The sequence below is a fragment of the Sinocyclocheilus rhinocerous genome, unplaced genomic scaffold (assembly GCF_001515625.1).
Source record: "Sinocyclocheilus rhinocerous isolate Xijiao unplaced genomic scaffold, SAMN03320098_v1.1 scaffold1772, whole genome shotgun sequence".
NCBI lineage: Eukaryota > Metazoa > Chordata > Actinopteri > Cypriniformes > Cyprinidae > Sinocyclocheilus > Sinocyclocheilus rhinocerous.
The window spans coordinates 226,562-234,696 of record NW_015653009.1 but is presented as its reverse complement, the minus strand read 5'-3'; the positions used below and the strand labels follow the sequence as shown (position 1 = coordinate 234,696).

General features: G+C 37.7%; 1 pseudogene; it reads right to left on the bottom strand.

Moving 5' to 3' along the window:
• Window positions 1–5,614: 5,614 nt before the first annotated feature.
• LOC107715527 (tripartite motif-containing protein 16-like) overlaps window positions 5,615–8,135 on the bottom strand; it is a 16,646-nt pseudogene continuing 14,125 nt past the window's right edge.

Sequence of the window (8,135 nt, the reverse complement as noted above, 5' to 3'; positions counted from 1 at the left end):
TGCTAGTAGCATGCTAATCATGCTAACAACATGCTAATCATGTCATAAACATGCTAGCATCATGCGAGTAACTTGCTAATCATGCTATCAACATGCTAGTTACTTGCTAATCATGCTAGCAACATGTTAGCATCATGTTACTAATGCTAGAAACATGCTAGTGACATGCTAGTAAATTGTTAATCATGCTAGAAACATGATAGTCCCTTGTTAATAATGTTAGCAACATGCTAGTTACTTGCTAATCACGGTAACAACATGCTAGTTACTTGTTAATCATGCTAGCAACATGTTAGTAGCATGCTAATCATGCTAGCAACATGCTAGTAGCATGCTAATCATGCTAACAAAATGCTAATCATGCTTGCAACATGCTAGCAACATGCTAGTTACTTGTTAATCATGCTAGCAACATGCTAATAATCCTATAAACTTGCTAGTGACATGCTATTCATGCTAGAAACATGCTAGCGTCATGCTAGCAACATGCTAGAAACATGTTATCAACATCTATAACCACCCCGAGTACCTTAGCAACCGCATAGCAACACCTTAGCAACCACCCCGGGTACCCTAGCAACTGCATAAGACACACTAAGGTTTGACTTGGTTTGAATAAACTGAAGTATTGCTAATATACAGACTACTTTATGTTTGGGGTCTTCATGGTCAACTTTTATCAAGATTCAGGATCACCTGATCCAATTTTAAAGAACGTTGCTCAGAATCAGTACTATCAAGTTCACTGATTTCACTGAAACGTAAAGAATCAGATGGAAAAATTTGGTGGTGCTAGTGGTGTTTGACAGCTAAATGTATCTTCCAGAAGAAAGAGCTCAAGATAAATTATTCTTAAGAGATTTCCTGAACTGAAAGCCATTTGTAAGCGGCGTCTCTTTCAAATGAAGATGATCAGATGAGAGTCTGACTGATGATTATATAATAAGACACTCATGAAATGCTCTCTCAGCTGCTGAAGATCTTTCTCTCTCTGCTGGATTCTCTGCTGGAACGTCTCCTGCGTCTCCTTCAGCTGCTTCTGCAGAACAAACGGATGATAGTGAATCTCACAGAAAACAACTGGCACTAAATCATCATGTGATCAGATGAATCCAGTAAATGTAGGTCTGATAGCTAATGGCTGTGGGTTCAAACTCCAGAATTGATGATTGGTTACAATCATCGAACATGAATTATGATGAATCTGTTAAGGTCTGTTTCACACTGTAAGCGTAAGTATCATGAAAGTGAAAATGTCACAGATGGGGGGTTACAGAGTATTTGTTAAATATAAAAACAAAATATATATTGTGTGTTTGAGTGGTCCAGACGCTACAATTATATATCTAGACATTATGATTATTTAGTGATTTCCACTTTTTCCTAATGTCTTGTATTATAAAAGGAAAAGGTGTAAAATTAACCTATTAAAAAAATTATAAAAATAAACTCAAAGTTAAACTATCTCCCATTTACAACAGGAAATACTGTATTATGGTATTATTATCTGTAGTACCATGCCGGTACCTTTGTGTAAGGGGCGTGTTCTTGTCTCCAGCTGCTCTCTGATTGGCTGGTGACGCGTGGCCCCGCCCAGCTGGAGTCTGAGAGCATCAACAGAGCTGCTGATTCTCACACGCGCTCAGTGACTCTGAGAGGAATAACGTGAGGAATATCTGGAGGAGGAATAAAGCAGCACTAAGGGATATTCGCGTTTGATTTGATCCGTCATGAGTTTATAAAACATCATCCAAACAGCAGGAATCATGGAGAGACTCTCAGCACTGCTGCTGCTGCTCATCACAGTCACAGGTGAGTCTCAGCTTTTACTCTTTCTCTCCACAGAAACCCTTCTTCTGTCAGCAGCGATGCTTTGTTTGTTTGTTGATTTCGGTTTTATTGATGTTCTGGGGAAATATCAGTATAATAGGTAAGAACTAATAACACTGTTCATGTAATTAATTCAGTCTCTAAAAATTTTAATATTGCTGCTCATATGCAAATGTGTTTTGTGTTATTAATGGAGTCATTAATAAAGACTAAAGTTTAATTAGAGTCATTAGATCATCTGGTCTGAGTGTAGAATTATTTGTTTAGTTGATTCGATGTTAGATTGATCATTTATCATTATCTTATATTTATATTAGTGCTGCAGCGAACAATGAATTTGATAATTAATCTGTTGATTAATAAATGTTTGATTCATCTTTAATCTGTTTCATTAATCAGATTTGAAAGCATTTTATTAAATGTGTGTTGTCTGTTGTTCACCTTCAAAATATTGAGATATATATAGAGACAGAGAGTGAGACTTATAAGTCGAGTCAAGTCAAGTCACCTTTATTTATATAGCGCTTTTAACAATACAGATTGTGTCAAAGCACCTTTACAGTATCAAATAGGAAAATAGTATACATGTCAATAATGCAAAAAGACAAAAGTAAACACTCAATTTTAAAGGCAGTTTATCATTGAATTCAGTGATGTCATCGTCCAGCTCAGTTCAGTTTAAATATTATCTGTGCAATGAAGTCGACAATATCGCTGGAAATCATGTGTACCCAAATAAGCAAGCCAGAGGCGTCAGCGGCAAGGAAGCAAAACCTTAGGAGAAACCAGGCTCAGTCGGGGGTCCAGTTCTCCTCTGGCCAGACGAACCAACATGTTGTTCCATGCTGCAGCAAAGTCTTATTGTGCATAAGAGAGACTTATACCCCTCACAGAAAACTTTCTGCATTTTTACAATTTCAAAAAACTTTTTTGTTTTACAAATGAGGACGTCCCCAAAGGAAGGTTTTGGGAGATTCATAGTCAAGATGGCACAACAGACAGCAGCCACGGTGCTTAGCTCTCCAGTTGGTTTACTGTTTTTGATAGTTTTTCCTGTCTTTTGTTTATCAAATACAATCAGTTTCACTAGGAATAAACTGCTGAAGATTCGTCAGAACACACCGGGCGATCTTCTACTGGTTTTTGATTATTCGGACGTTTTGCTGAACATTGTAGTTGGCGCTGTTCAAAAGCTTTTGGACGTGCAAGTGTAACGCTTCTCATCCAACAGCACATAAATCACAGGTGGACACAGAGAACTGCGTTTCATGCGTTGTTTACTGTAACACAACAAGGAGAGAAATACATCCTCTGGCGACAGTGGGCATTTATACCCATGTAAGCATTGCTTGGTAATTGGTTGACCTAAATTGGTATTATCTAATTGTGTACTTAAATGTAACAGCTGAATAATTTTTGGTTGATTGTAATCCGTTACATACCTTTCTATCAAAGTAATCTGACATTATCAAGAAGATTTTTTTTCTGACACAGTTTAACTCAGAGTTCTTGTCATATTTTATTACCACTTTCTAAACTATAGCGAATAAACTGTTATATACAGTAATGTGAGAAATGTTGAAGGTGCCTGAATATATATATATGAAGCAGACATTATGATTTATTTAGTGGTTTCCACTTCTTATTATAAAAGGAAACATTGAAAATTAGCCTGTTTAATAAAAAAAAACCTAAAAGATGAAGAAACACCCATTTACAACAGGAAATATCATGGTATTAGCATCTGATCTGTAGTACTGTGCCGGACACCGGTACCTCTGTGTAAGGGGCGTGTTCTTGTCTCCAGCTGCTCTCTGATTGGCTGGTGACGCGTGGCCCCGCCCAGCTGGAGTCTTAGAGCATCAACAGAGCTGCTGATTCTCACACGCGCTCAGTGACTCTGAGAGGAATAACGTGAGGAATATCTGGAGGAGGAATAAAGCAGCACTGAGGAATATTCACGTTTGATTTGATCCGTCATGAGTTTATAAAACATCATCTGAACAGCAGGAATCATGGAGAGACTCTCAGCTCTGCTGCTGCTGCTGCTCATCACAGTCTCAGGTGAGTCTCAGCTTTTACTCTTTCCCTCCTCAGAACTCCTTCATCTGTCAGCAGCGATGCTTTGTTTGTTTGTTTGAATTTTGGTTTATTATTTTGTTTTTTTGTTTTTGGAAAATATCAGTTTAATAGATCAGAACTAGTAACAGAGTTTATTTCATTGATTCAGTCTCTGATAATGTGAATATTGCTGCTCATATGCAAATGAGTCTTGTGTTATTAGCAGAGCCATTCATTAAGTCTTTAATGAGTTCAATTAGCAGTCATTAGTTCATCTGATCTGAGTGTCGAATCATTTGCTTCATTCTTCACTGAGGAGAGAGATTTATATTGATTCAATGTTAGATGCTAATTTATCGTTAATTTATACTTATGTTAGTGCTGCAGCAAACAGTGATTTTGATAATTAATCTGTTGATTAAAAAATGTTTGATGATCTTTATTCCGTTTCATTAATCAGATTTAAAAGCATTTTATTAAATGTGTGTTGTCTGTCATTCTCCTTCAAAATATTAAGACATATATAGAGACAGAGAGCGAGACCTACAAATAATATAAAGTAAAATAACATAAAATAGTTGATATATAAATGTTTTGATGTAAGAGCACAGACAAAAATATTCAATAATGTTTTCATTGTCAACTATTTTCCTTTATCGGTTTTCATTGATTAATTGTTGCAGTACTAATTTATACATAATTTCTATATTTCAGTTATGAAATACAAACATTGTCTTTGAATGCAGAATGATTCTCTATTGGCTGAATGATTCAGAGTCGCGGCGGTGCACGTGAAGCTGCTGTGGGACATACTGACCCCAGATATGAGCAGCTCTACATGCTCTGGAGGATTCACAGTAAGACACACACACACACACACACACACACACACACACACACACACACACACTCACACTCACACTCACACACACACACAATTTCAACAGCTTGAAATTTCATGTCATTTACAGGTTTTAACTACACTGATCTATAATAGAATAAATTGTTAACAAGCTATAACCTAAAAATAAAAACAAATTCCACAGTTAATAATTAAATGTGTGACAATACAGACAGTGACTCGTGACACTGGAAGACACAAGAACACAAAACACTGGAATGGGCCGGAGCTCCATAAGGTGAATAATGAAAATGATTTATTGACTGTGTGTGATCATTTGAATTGAAAGGTAATTATGATAGTAATAATAAAATGATTGATGTGACACTACATTAAAAACTAAATCCACACAGAGTTTGAGAAAAGCACAGAAAGACATGGTCACTCAGCAGGACTCACACACACACACTGATCTTACTGTCTATATGGGGATTTATTACACACATTTATTCTGACATGTTATTTCACTGACAGAAGTTCAGCTGCAGTATTAATGTCATGAAGAGAAAAGAAGAGACTAGTCGATTACATGCCAAGCCATATCTGTTTTAAATACTGCAATAACTTAACTGAACATTATGTGCAATATTGAATGAGTTGTGCAATCCTGTCGTATGTGAGATTAACAGCTCTTCCATGCTTAAGCCATCTGTTTTGAATACTGCAATTAGTTAACTGAACAGTATGTGCAATATTAAATGAGTCATGCAACTCTGTTGAATGTGAGATCAACAGTTTATATGCTTCAACTATTTGGTTTTGAATACAGCAATAACTTAACTGAATATCTTGTGTACTGTTGAATATGAGTCGTGTAACCAACTGTTGAACGTGAGACGTCTTCTGTGTGTAATGTTGTGTTTCTGATTCTGTCATTTGTTTGCTATTTATTAGATTTTTGATTTATTTATTTTGTTATACTATGCACTTAAATGATTGCATTCAATTTCATTGTACTTGTACGATGACAATAAAGATATTCATTGATTCATAACATCTTACTGTTACTGATTTGTCATGCAGCTCAAAGTATTATGGGTAGAATATCTCATCAGTCTATTCTGATTTATCAACACAGATGAGTTTCACTGATGATCCTTTATGAATATTAAACCCAGGATAGAGCGGCTGAGTGAATGTGGTCTGGACTGTGTGGATGAGGCTCTTTGTGTCAGAGACGCTGTAGAAGGACAGAGTTCCTGCACTGTGATCCACAAACACTCCTATTCTACTGCTGATGGGTTTCACAGAGAGAGCAGTCTGAATCTTATTGTGCCAGAATGAGTATTTGGAGGGAGAGCAGTGCAAACTCCAGGACTGATCATTATATCCAAACCTACACTCAACACCTGATCCCTTCCTGCTGATGCCCTTATATGACACTGATATACGCACACCATTATTTCCACTCCACTCCAGCTCCCAGTAACAGCGTCCACACACACTCTCTCTACACAACACCTGATGATACACATCAAATCTGTCTGGATGATCAGGATATGACTGATCTCTGGAAGAGACAGCAATCACTCTGTTGTTCTCAGACAGACGGAGGTATCTATGTGCTGTGTTCAGATCCGGAGTGAACTGATGGGAATCTGATGGCGATAAAACACATCAGAATCAGGAATTATGAATCTGTTTGTAGCTGAACTCTTCATGTTCAGTGTATCATCAGTGTCTCAGTACAGATGGCCAGATATCCTGTGCAAATCATCATTTACATCATCAATTATAAAACTCTTCTTTCACCTTCTACAGGAATAACATGAACACACTCAGTGTTTTTCTGCTTGTTTTCTTACTGACTTACATTGTAGGAAGTCGTTCCTGGTCCCGGGAACAATGTTGGTGAATGTGACTGTGGAAATCAACAGACATGAACAGTGTGATTCTCATGATCCTGCATCCATTCCTAAGACATTTCTAATATGATGTTCTCCATGATATGAGATGATGATGGACTGGTTTCTGAGAGCAGATGAATCTCCAGGACTTTACCTCTGTCTGAGATCTTCTTGAGCTCCTCTTTGCAGAAATCCTCCAGTTTGTCTCTCAGCTGATGGACAGATTCTCTCAGAGCATCAGAAGAGAGGAGAGAACTGAAGGGATCGTCATTTCCATCTGTAGATTCAGGAGGTGCTGAGAGAGACTGGAAACTCTACAGAAAACAGAAATCAAAACTCATCAGCTCCACACTTCACCCAATAACCTGCACCAACATCAGATTTGTGCGGCTCTTGTTGACTTGACTGATCTTTAGTAACTCACCCCAATCTAGCACTTTCACAGCATCAGCTTCATTCTTATATTCATTAAATCACATTAGAGCTACAGATTCTGGTATTTGTCACTTACACTATATGTGAAATTTCTAGGAAATAGTTTGATGATTATAAAACATCTGCTTAGAACATAAATGTCCATCTAACAGCTCAAGCACATCAATGGAGTCTCATTGTAGGGTTGAGAGTAGATTTGCTCAGGAAAAGCAGCTCAAAGGCTACGATTGGATTGACCATTATTTATAACTTTAGAGCTGTTAGAGACACTGAAACAAGGACCCTTAAGACACGATCGGGTTTGGTTTGGTTTCAATACACTGAAGCATTGCTAATATACAGCCTCACTTCATGTTTGGAATCTTCATTGTTAAATTTGATCAGGTTGGCTCATCAGCTGATCCAATTTTGATGAATGTTACTCAGAATCAGTCCTATCGAGTTCACTGATTTCACCATAACATAATGAATCTGAAGCAAAAATTTGGTAAAAAAGTTTTGAACTGTTGGTGGCACTAGTGGTGTTTGACAGCTAAATACACTGCTCAAAAAATTAAAGGAACACTTTAAAAAACATCAGATCTCAATGGGGAAAAATATGCTGGATATCTGTACTGATATGGACTGCGTAATGTGTTAGGAATGAAAGGATGCCACATCGTTTGATGGAAATGAAAATGATCAACCTACAGAGGGCTGAATTCAAAGACACCCCGAAAATCAAAGTAAAAAAATGATGCAGCAGGCTAGTCCATTTTGCTGAAATTTTATTGCAGCAACTCAAAATGGTACTTAGTAGTTTGTATGGCCCCCACGTGTTTGAATGCATGCCTGATAACGTCGGGGCATGCTCCTAATGAGATGATGGATGGTGTCCTGGGGTTTTTCCTCCCAGATCTGGACAGGGCATCACTGAGTTCCTGGACAGTCTGAGGTGCAACCTGGCAGCGTAGGATAGACCAAAACATAATGTCCCAGAGATGTTCTATTGGATTTAGGTAAGGCGAGCGTGGGGGCCATTCAATGGTATCAATTCCTTCATCCTCCAGGAACTGCCTGCA